The sequence below is a fragment of the Oratosquilla oratoria genome, chromosome 41, assembly GCF_046742065.1.
Source record: "Oratosquilla oratoria isolate Oo_2021 chromosome 41, ASM4674206v1, whole genome shotgun sequence".
NCBI lineage: Eukaryota > Metazoa > Arthropoda > Malacostraca > Stomatopoda > Squillidae > Oratosquilla > Oratosquilla oratoria.
The window spans coordinates 45318321-45329607 of NC_134817.1; positions in this window are offsets into that span (position 1 = coordinate 45318321).

The following is an 11287-nucleotide window of genomic DNA, read 5'->3' on the forward strand; positions in this document are numbered from 1 at the left end:
TATAAATACAGGTTATCAAAAGTACAGTACTCGCAAAAGTTGAATAACCGTGGAGTTTCCACAGGTCCTGTTGTAAGCAAAATTGCTTCTGTCATTTTTGACGTCACAAATGTACTAGCCAGATCGAACTTCGGCCTGAATCAAATGTCACACTGATGCAAGATTCTCCAGGTGTGATACTCTGTGACATAAATCTGAAAGGGCAAGGTACCGATATAAGCTTCATTATCTTTGCTGTCTTTAGTTTTGGGCCGCAAACTTGAATAGGCCTCCGCGGGAGTTAGCTTAAAAGTCCGCATGGAGAGCGGCTTTTAAGCTAGTAACTTAAAACCTCTCCTTTTACTTAACAAATGTCCGCCTCCCCCTTACCACCCCTTGCTTAGGGACCTAAGGTCTCTATAATAACCTTAAAACTTTCCTTTTGCTTAAAAAAACATGGACTCGGAAATTTGCCTTACGAAGAGAGGCTTAGGCACCTAACTTTACACTCTGGAAAGACGCAGAGTGCGGGGTGATCTAAGAGAAGTGTTCAAGAGGATCAAAGGCTATAACAAGGGTGATACAAACAAGGTCATCATAATAAAACAACAGGGCAGGACTCGCAGTAATGGGTATAAACTGAACAAATTTAGATTTAAGAAGGAAATAGGCAAGAATTGGTTTACTAATAGGGTGGTCGATGAATGGAATAAACTTAGTAATCATGTAGCAAGCGCTGAAACTATCGGTTGTTTTATAAAACGATTGGGCAACTTTATGGATGGGGATGACAGGTGGTGATGGATACGGAGCTGCCTAGTGTAGGCCTTATGGTCTCTTGCAGTCTCCTTTATTCTTATGTTCTTATGTATTTTCGTGTCATATCTTGATCAAGACTCAAGAGACTAACATCTCTTTCTCTTCTCCACACAGCTACGATCTACGAAAACCGGGAGGTCAGCATTGGAGTGATGAGACGGTTCTTGGCCGTCGAGCTCGTTTCGAAGTCGGCTTGAATCCTCCGTCACTTCGAGTCTCTGACGTCAGAGCAGATGACGAACAGACCTACCGTTGCAGAGTCGAGTACGACGGGGGACCATCCAAGACATCAACAGTGAAACTCGCGGTCATAGGTACGTGGAGAAAGATTTTTGTTTTGTTTATGTTTGTGGTATGTAGAGTCGTAACTAGCAGGTGTTGACAGTGTGAAGGTTTTACACGACGTCGAGCAGAACTGCAGAATCGGCTACGAAGAAGCACTGAACAGAAGTAGCACGGTTTTAGTACCTTGCTGGTGTTTTTACCTACACGACGGTGAAAGGAGTTCTGATTGAGGAAGCTTTATACGACCATGATTTACACAGAATACAAAGTAAATATGCAAAATGATACGAGTGAGACACAAAATTATCAAAATAGATATACATATATGCAACATGCCTTATCACAAAAAATGAGTGAAGCAAGGTTGATAGGATTTTGTATCAAAGCATAATTTTGGTCATTTTCATTTAATATTTCACGTTTGCACAATGTTTAAAGCATAGTAAATCCTTCGTAAAATATAAGTGTGTGTGTGAGTGTGTGTGTATGTGTGTGTGTGTGTGTGTCTGTGTCTGTGTGTGTGTGTGTGTGTGTGTGTGTGTGTGTGTGTGTGTGTGTGTGTGTGTGTGCGCGTGTGTGTGTGCGTGTGCGTGTGCGTGTGCGTGTGCATGCGTGTGTGTGTGTGTGTGTGTGTGTGTGTGTGTGTGTGTGTGTGTGTGTGTGTGTGTGTGTGTGTGTGTGTGTGTGTGTGTGTGTATGTGTGTGTGTCTGCGTGGATGATCACAAAAAGTGTATATAACTACATTCAAACAAGTATATATGTATATATTTGATTTAAACTTGTTTATACACAATATGTACATATATGTATATACTCGTATATTTACTGTTCCATTTGAACCTGGATGCCATTTAAAGCGCCATTCATTCCGGCAAAAGTCCAGCACAAACTATCGAGCGAAATAAATTTTCGTCGTTCCTGAAGCGTTCTGTTGAAACACTCGGTTGCGAGGGCCCGCACGAACGAGCGTCCAACTGCATCACACAGGATCCTGTTTGATTGCCTTTGTATCAGAAATTGGCCGGACAAAGGTTGACCACATGCAGGTTTGGTCATTCTATTCGCCCAGGCCTCGCCATGGGAATAGACGCTTATAAGCGGGAATGCCCAGAGCTAGTAGACGCCCGGGCTCATATATGTTCAGAGTACATATGTACCTGTATGCAATTAGAGGTCACTTTTGTGTATGCATATAACACACGTATATGCAACAAATTCACGTTATCACACATGGTATACAAAACCTTCATGTTCGTATATGTTTAACGTATATGTATATGCAATATAAACTCATACTTGCATTTGCAAAGAGTATACGTGCTTGCAATATGAGATCAAGTTTGTGTATGCACACAATATATATATACGCAACAGACCATCATATTATTACACAAAACAATAAACACTTGCTATACAGTATATAACAAACTTTAACATTCTTACATACTTAACGTATACGCATATGCAATATATTCTCACACTTGTATATTCAAAGAGTATACATGTATACAATAGGCGGTCAACCCTGTGTATGCACATGACATACATATATACAGCAAACCATCAAGCTATCATACATAACATACGAGGATACTAATAGCACTCAACCTATAGTATGTATATTAAATAAACCTCACTCATACATGCTTAATAAGTGTACTGTGATATATTCATACACTTGTATATACAAAGAATATATGAGTATATAACAAACACATAAGTCATGCAGAAGGCTTTCGCCTGTATTTGTACAGCATACACGTGAATGCAAAAGACACTTCATATATAAAGAATACATGTTCTCGGGATGAACGGTCAACTTCACACATCCCAAGATGTGTAAATATAAATTCAATATAGTTAATGAAACTCTAATGTCACATTTACAGAAGATTGTAAAGATGGAGTTTTGATGTGCCACGACTGAATAGTGGGAAGACTCAGATTTTTTCTCCTGTGTCTATGGATTTCGTCCACTGTTTCCGAAATCCATTATACAAGTATACAATACCCATTCACCAACACGCATATACACAAAATACACGTGTTTGCAATTCTCCATCACACTCGTATATGCACACTACATGCGCTTACACTCCATGTACAATTAATATAGGATGTATATACGGGATTATGTGTATGTATATGATAAACTTAACACACATTTTTGTACACGTACACAGTACTTTTGTAATGACACGTGGTTATATGTGCATTATCTCTTCTACTTTGAAGCGGTCGCTTAGTTGAATTCGATAGCCAGCCTTGCGGCAAGTAAAATAAAGTCATACGTTCTCCCGGCATGGAAGAAATGAACACTCGTATATGAACAATCTGAAAGAAAATTAAATGTTTTCCACATGATTCAAAGAAACTACTGAAATCGGTGACATTAATGACACATCTGTCTTCAAAATGCATCGGTCACCAACAGTCATGATAAAGCTAACAGAATGAAACAATCTGATCACCGCTGCGTCACTTGCGCAGCCTACTATGCACCTACACAAATATACATATACATGAACAAGTGTATGTACACACTATAAATGACACAACCGTACTCTGTGTACAGTTGTACACTAAAGTTCACTGTGAGCCTTGAGATTCATCATTCTTCAACTTTTACGTTCTGGTGACCAAATCTACATATTTTAATCTGGCGAATAACAGATGATTTTATTTAATTAAGGAAGATGACGTGACCCAACATGGGGTCCCAATCAATAGAAGCCTTTGTTTGTCCCGTGACCACCACTCAGTTGAATAAAAATCGACCGCGGTTGTCCACAACAAATAAAGACCTTATCGTAGCGGTCGAATTAACAATTTAGCTGTAATCACTCTTACAAACTACTCTACACTGCCTACCGCCAGTCAATTTCATTTATCAGTTGACAAACCCTAATACACCTAAGACACAATCCAAGACGCTTGAATAACGTTTCTAGAACTGTAACAAATATCCTCACGGTGATGAAAGATTTCTTTCAGACAGAATCGTAAGGACAAAATCCCTAAATCAACCACTTGGGTTTAAGGAACTGAGCGTCCCGAAATCTCGCCACAAGAATTGAATCAGCAAAAGCAATCAAAGTTGGCCCGGTTGATAGACTGACAGATTGGACATAGGATCCGCACGCTGATTACTATTCATCCATTGAGCGCATCGGATTGAAAGAATAGAACTACACGAACATTTTGGAGCAGAAAGTAACACATATAATCGTGTATATACGAGCATACTGTAAATATATATATATATATATATATATATATATATATATATATATGTATATATAATATATATATATATATAAATATATATGCATATATATATATTATATATATATATATATATAATATATATACATATATATATATAATATATATACATATATGTATATATAATATATATACATATATATATATATATATATACATACATACATACATACATACATACATATACCAAGGCTTTCTCCCCCTTACAAGGGGGGTAGCCAAAAAGAAAAAGGCATAAAATCATTCCCACCCATTCCATCCCTGAATACACTCCACACCCCTCTACCCTCCCTCTTATCTTAGCACCTCCTGAATGACGGGTCATCCCTGCACCTTGTCCACTGCCCTGGGTCAGAAGCAGTGTCGCAAAACACAGCACATCCACAGCAAGGCCGCTTCATTAAATCGGCGACCCCCCCTCTCCGTCCCCCCATTGCATAAAATGAGAGGACGGAGAGAAATCCCTTCGGGCTGCGTCAAATTTTGCTCACACATACTACCTCACCCCCCATCCACCCGCCCATTCCACCTCATGCTATCACAACATCATCCATATACAACCATTCTCCATTCACCCCTGTCTTCTGTCCTCTCTCGTCCTTCCTCAACAGACATTCCCCTCTTCCCCAAAGCCCCCTTCACCCCATCCATCCACCTCATCCTAGGACGTCCCCTCATGTTCACTCCCTCCACATCTGCCTTCCACACCTCTTTTACCAGTCTTTCTTCACTCATTCTTTCCATGTGTCCAAACCATCCCAATATTCTTTCATCAACCCTATCTCCCAGCTCCTTTTCCACCTCTGTTCTCCTCCTCACCTCCTCATTTCTCACTCTATCTAGCCTAGTAACCCCCATCATACTTCTCAAACACCTCATCTCAAACACATTCAAACTCCTTCTCTCTTCTTCTCTTATGTTCCATGTTTCTGCCCCATACAGTGCTGTTGGCACAATCACTCCTTCATACAGTCTCCTCTTAGCATCCATTCCCAAATGTCTATTCCTCATTACACTCTTTAATCCACCAAGGCATTTACTCGCTTCTTTCAATCTACATTCTACCTCCACCTTCACTCCACCTTTCCCTGCCACATTTGCACCCAAGTATCTAAAACTATCCACTTCCTCCAGTCGCTCTCCCTTAATGCTCACTTCCAGTCTACTGTCACTTTTACCCCTTGTACATCTCGTCACCTTACTTTTACCCACATTTATCTTTAGCTTTCTTCTATCACATACTCTCCCAAACTCTGCCATCAACTTCCTCAATCCCTCCTCCGATCCTGCCACAAGCGCAGTGTCGTCCGCAAACAACAGCTGGCTCACCTCCCACTTTTCTCCATTTTCTTTAACCATCTCCAATCCCTTGCCCACTACCCTTGCATCTACCTCTCGCACCACCCCATCCATGTATAAGTTGAACAGCCAGGGCGACATAACGCATCCTTGACGAAGTCCCACCTTTACCTCGAACTACTCACTCTCTCCATTCCCAATCCTGACGCAAGTTCTACTATTCATATACATATACATATACATATACACATATATATATATACATAGACGTACATACATATATGTATATATATGTATATGTATAATATATATATGTATATATATATATTATATATGTATATATATATATATACGTATAGATATATATATATATATGGACATATATACATATATGTATGTACATATGTGCATATATATATATATATATATATACATATGTGTGTGTGTGTGTGTGTGTGTGTGTGTGTGTGTGTGTGTGTGTGTGTGTGTGTGTGTGTGTGTGTGTGTGTGTGTGTGTGTGTGTGTGTGTGTGTGTATGTGTGTGTGTTTCGCTAAACACAGTTATCATTTTGAATGGAACAGATACAGAGAGTAAATACAAGACATAATATACATAGAAAGAAAGCTCTGGGTGAGGTCACAACATGAGACATGGGAGGAGGTCACATTACATGCGTGGGATGACGGGGAATTTGTCACTGTGGGGCAAATGTCCGTTGAGGGGCAAGTGTCCTTTCTATGACTCTGGAGGAACGCCGGAGAGGGACTTGGGTGTCGGTGTGATTGGAAGGTATGTTGTGGTTGAGAGGGCTGCTAGTCCTAGGAAGGGGCTTCATGCTGGGGAATATGGTAGGGGCTTCCACTTGTCTGTTGATATCAGGTTGTAAGTTTCTTATGATAAGTGCTTCCAGAAAGAAAAGTCTAGACTTTTCCGGTTCCTTGGCAAGAATGACGGTGTTGTCTTCTAAAAGTTTCTTAGTGATTTGTGTGTTGTGTCCTTCTAGTAGGTGCAGTTTGGGGCCTCCACTTGACAAGTGGGAAGACATTTTTCTCGACAATGTCGTTCTCGTTTGGCCAATGTAGCAGTCAAGAGGCGTACAGTCCTCTAGGGGGCAGGAAAATTTGTATACTGCGTTGGTGCAAGCGGGACCTTCGGGGCGAAGAGAAGTGTTATTTCTAATTAAAAGTGTAGCTGTTTTTGGTTGCGGTAATATATGGAGAGACGAACTTTGTCATTTTCACCCGTGCCTAAGATTTACCAATACATACATACATATATATATACATATATATATATATATATATATATATATGTATATACATAAATGTACATATATATGAATATATATATATATATATATATATATATATATATATATAAAGGTGGAGGATGTAAAGGAATAATTGGAGAACTGTAATGCTTTAAGGTTTCGACCTACAGGGTCTTGATCAAGACCCTATGGGTCGAAATCTTAGAACATTAATATTCTCCCATTATTCCTCGTCTACTTCCTGCATTTTTAGTTACATTTGTCATTGTATAGTTAATTCAATATATATATACATATATATATGTATACATATATATATATAATGCATATACACATACATATACATATACATATACATACATACATACATATACATATATATATGTATATATATATATATACATATGTATATACATATATATATATATATATACATGTACATGCACACACACACACACACACACATATATATATATATATACATATATGTATATACCCATATATATATAAATACACATGCCCAGAGGAGGACTGCACGCCCCTTTCTGTCTACGTGGGAAGGACGACCACCACATTATCTAGAAGAATCACCATGCACTTGCAACACGGAGGACCCAAGCAACACCACTGGACCCAGCATCGACGCCACCTCGATAGGGAGACTATGGTAAAAAACACCGAAGTTGTGGCAAAAGAAGAGGACCCTCAGCGCTTGGCTATCTTGGAAGCCATATGGATAAAGGAGCTGCAACCTGCCATTAATAGGCAGGTAAATGATTTCGCCCTCCTCCCTAGCATGAAACCTGTTCGGAGGAGCCAGATGGACAATCCCAAGACATCGGGCTCTCCTTCCCAGAGGCTCCCCATTCCCCGCGAAAGGGAAGAACTTCCTACCATACGTCGTTCCCAAAGACTGAGAAGCAGATTGGCGCCGAACCCGGGAGTGACCTCCCCGAGTACCATTTCCGCCAACTTGTGATCTCTCCCAGTGTTTGTGGTCCTGCGTGTGACTTCCCCCAGTTGCAACACGGTGACTTCTCCCCGTGCTTCCCATTTCATTTAAAATATGCTCCCTTTCCCTTTCTTTTCACTTCAACTGAGGATGCAGAAAGATCTGCGAAACGTCTTGATAACTATTTTGTTGTGCTTGTATTTTGTTTTTTGCTGTATTTCTTGTATTAATTTCTTGTATTGTGTTTATTGTGTACTATACTTTTGTGTCTATTATAACTTTTGTGTTTCCTATGAATTTTGGAAATCTGATTTACTCCCTTTCCCCCTACCAAAAATCTACTTTTCGCAAGCTTGAGAGCTCACGGAAAAAACTAATCAATAATTCTTTTGCTGTCGTTTTTAACAGAATATGTCTCAGAGAGAATCTCCTGCCACGCTTCACCAATGTTAGACTTTACGACAAGGCAGTCAAGAATAATGCTACGACCCAGGAGTACAGGAGGACCCTGGTCGCTGATGAACTGGAAAGGAAGAAGACCATTGTTTCACATCTATACCGCAAGGTACAGGACTTACAAGAAAAATGGGACGGCGAGGTTATCAATACCTCCCATAAAGAAAGGATCAATGCCATGCTGGAGTCTTCCCTTTCTGCATACACAAATGCAGTAGAGAGGAAGGGGATACGGAAACTAAGCACCATGAATGGTGGACAAATAAAAGTCCCTCAGCCTTTGGAGAGCTACGTCAACCTAACCAACATTGATCTTGACTCTGATCAAAAAGAGCTCCTCGACATGGGACTAAACTGTCATGTCCTCTCCAAACCTAGGCCACACCAAAAGAGAGTTGAAATAGAGGTCCTCATAGAAAGCATCCTCAAACTCGCTAAGGAGGGTATTTTAGATGTTAGCCAACGCTTGCAGCCTGAGCTTGTTGCTGAAGCCGGCAAGCAGCGTGGAACCTTTACTAGTTCTGTTTTACAGAGGAGACATTTTGAAGCCGCCCAACGACTACGAAACAACCAAGAAGTAACCATAAGACGTGCTGACAAGGCATCAATATTCGTTCTCATTTCTACCTCCGAATACCTGGAGAAAATTGACTCCATTCTAGAGGATAGGACTAAGTTCCAGCCCATCCAGAAGAACCCTATCCCGGAACTTACCTCGAAGGTCAACAAGATCATAGATGTCAACAACGCGGTTGCAGGTGGTATAAAATTCTGTAAATTGTCCGGCGAGTATAAACCTGGTTATTGTTATGGCAATGTTAAGACGCATAAACCCAACAACCCTCTTAGACCCATTATCAGCCAGATACCTACTCCTACATATCAGTTAGCGAAAAAACTTAATGAACTTTTAACCCCTTTTGTCCCCAGCAGATTCAGCCTGGCATCTTCTCACCAGTTCATAGAACTGGTGAAAGACGCTCCCAGCCAGGGATTCATAGCTTCGCTGGATGCTGAATCTCTGTTCACCAATGTCCCTGTGGATAGAACGATAGATTTCATATGCGACAAAGTTTACAGAAGCGGACCAGCCCCCGGACTTAACATACTTGAAGAACACCTACGGACCCTGCTTCAATTTTGCACCAAAGAAGCCCCATTCCGCTCTCCCCGTGGGACACTCTACCGCCAAATTGATGGAGTTGCCATGGGATCCCCCCTTGGTGTTCTGTTTGCCAATTTTTTCATGGGAACTGTAGAGGAATTTATTTTTAGTCAAATTGAAAAACCTAGCCTTTATTGCAGATATATAGATGATATATTTGTAAAAACTGACTCCCTTTCTGAAATTGATCAATTGAGGGGGAAGTTCATGGAGGTGTCGGGACTTAACTTCACCGTAGAGCACAGTGAAGGGGGTTCCCTCCCCTTCCTGGACGTCCTACTCAAGCAGACTAATTGTCCTTCTTTTTCTTATAGTGTCTACGTCAAAGAAACCAATCCCGGACTGTGCATGAATGGAGAGAGCGAGTGTCCTCAGAGGTACAAAGACGCCACCATTAGCGCCTTTTTCAGAAGAGCCCTCAGCCACTGTTCTTCTTGGAGTGACACTCAAAAAGAGTTTGATCGGGTCCACCAACTCCTTATCAACAATGGTTACACGAATCACGAGGTCCAAGCCAATCTTCGCAGAGTGATCGACAATTGGTATAAACAAACACGACCGACTACAGTAGGACACGAAGGGACCGCAATTAAGGTGTTCTACAAAGCTTGCATGTCTACCAAATACAAGGAGGATGAAAAGATTATAAAGAACATAATCTATAGAAATGTTGTCCCCAAAAAAGAAAGTGATAAATTGTCCTTCACAATCTTTTACAAAAGTAGAAAGACCTCTTCTCTACTTTTAAGGAACAACCCCGCTCCAGAACCCCAGGAGGTTCGTCAATCCCACGTAGTATATAAATACACATGCCCAGAGGAGGACTGCACGCCCCTTTCTGTCTACGTGGGAAGGACGACCACCACATTATCTAGAAGAATCACCATGCACTTGCAACACGGAGGACCCAAGCAACACCACTGGACCCAGCATCGACGCCACCTCGATAGGGAGACTATGGTAAAAAACACCGAAGTTGTGGCAAAAGAAGAGGACCCTCAGCGCTTGGCTATCTTGGAAGCCATATGGATAAAGGAGCTGCAACCTGCCATTAATAGGCAGGTAAATGATTTCGCCCTCCTCCCTAGCATGAAACCTGTTCGGAGGAGCCAGATGGACAATCCCAAGACATCGGGCTCTCCTTCCCAGAGGCTCCCCATTCCCCGCGAAAGGGAAGAACTTCCTACCATACGTCGTTCCCAAAGACTGAGAAGCAGATTGGCGCCGAACCCGGGAGTGACCTCCCCGAGTACCATTTCCGCCAACTTGTGATCTCTCCCAGTGTTTGTGGTCCTGCGTGTGACTTCCCCCAGTTGCAACACGGTGACTTCTCCCCGTGCTTCCCATTTCATTTAAAATATGCTCCCTTTCCCTTTCTTTTCACTTCAACTGAGGATGCAGAAAGATCTGCGAAACGTCTTGATAACTATTTTGTTGTGCTTGTATTTTGTTTTTTGCTGTATTTCTTGTATTAATTTCTTGTATTGTGTTTATTGTGTACTATACTTTTGTGTCTATTATAACTTTTGTGTTTCCTATGAATTTTGGAAATCTGATTTACTCCCTTTCCCCCTACCAAAAATCTACTTTTCGCAAGCTTGAGAGCTCACGGAAAAAACTAATCAATAATTCTTTTGCTGTCGTTTTTAACAGAATATGTCTCAGAGAGAATCTCCTGCCACGCTTCACCAATATATATATATATATATATATATATATATTTACTTGCATATGCATATACATCTGCACACACATATGCATATACATATACATAT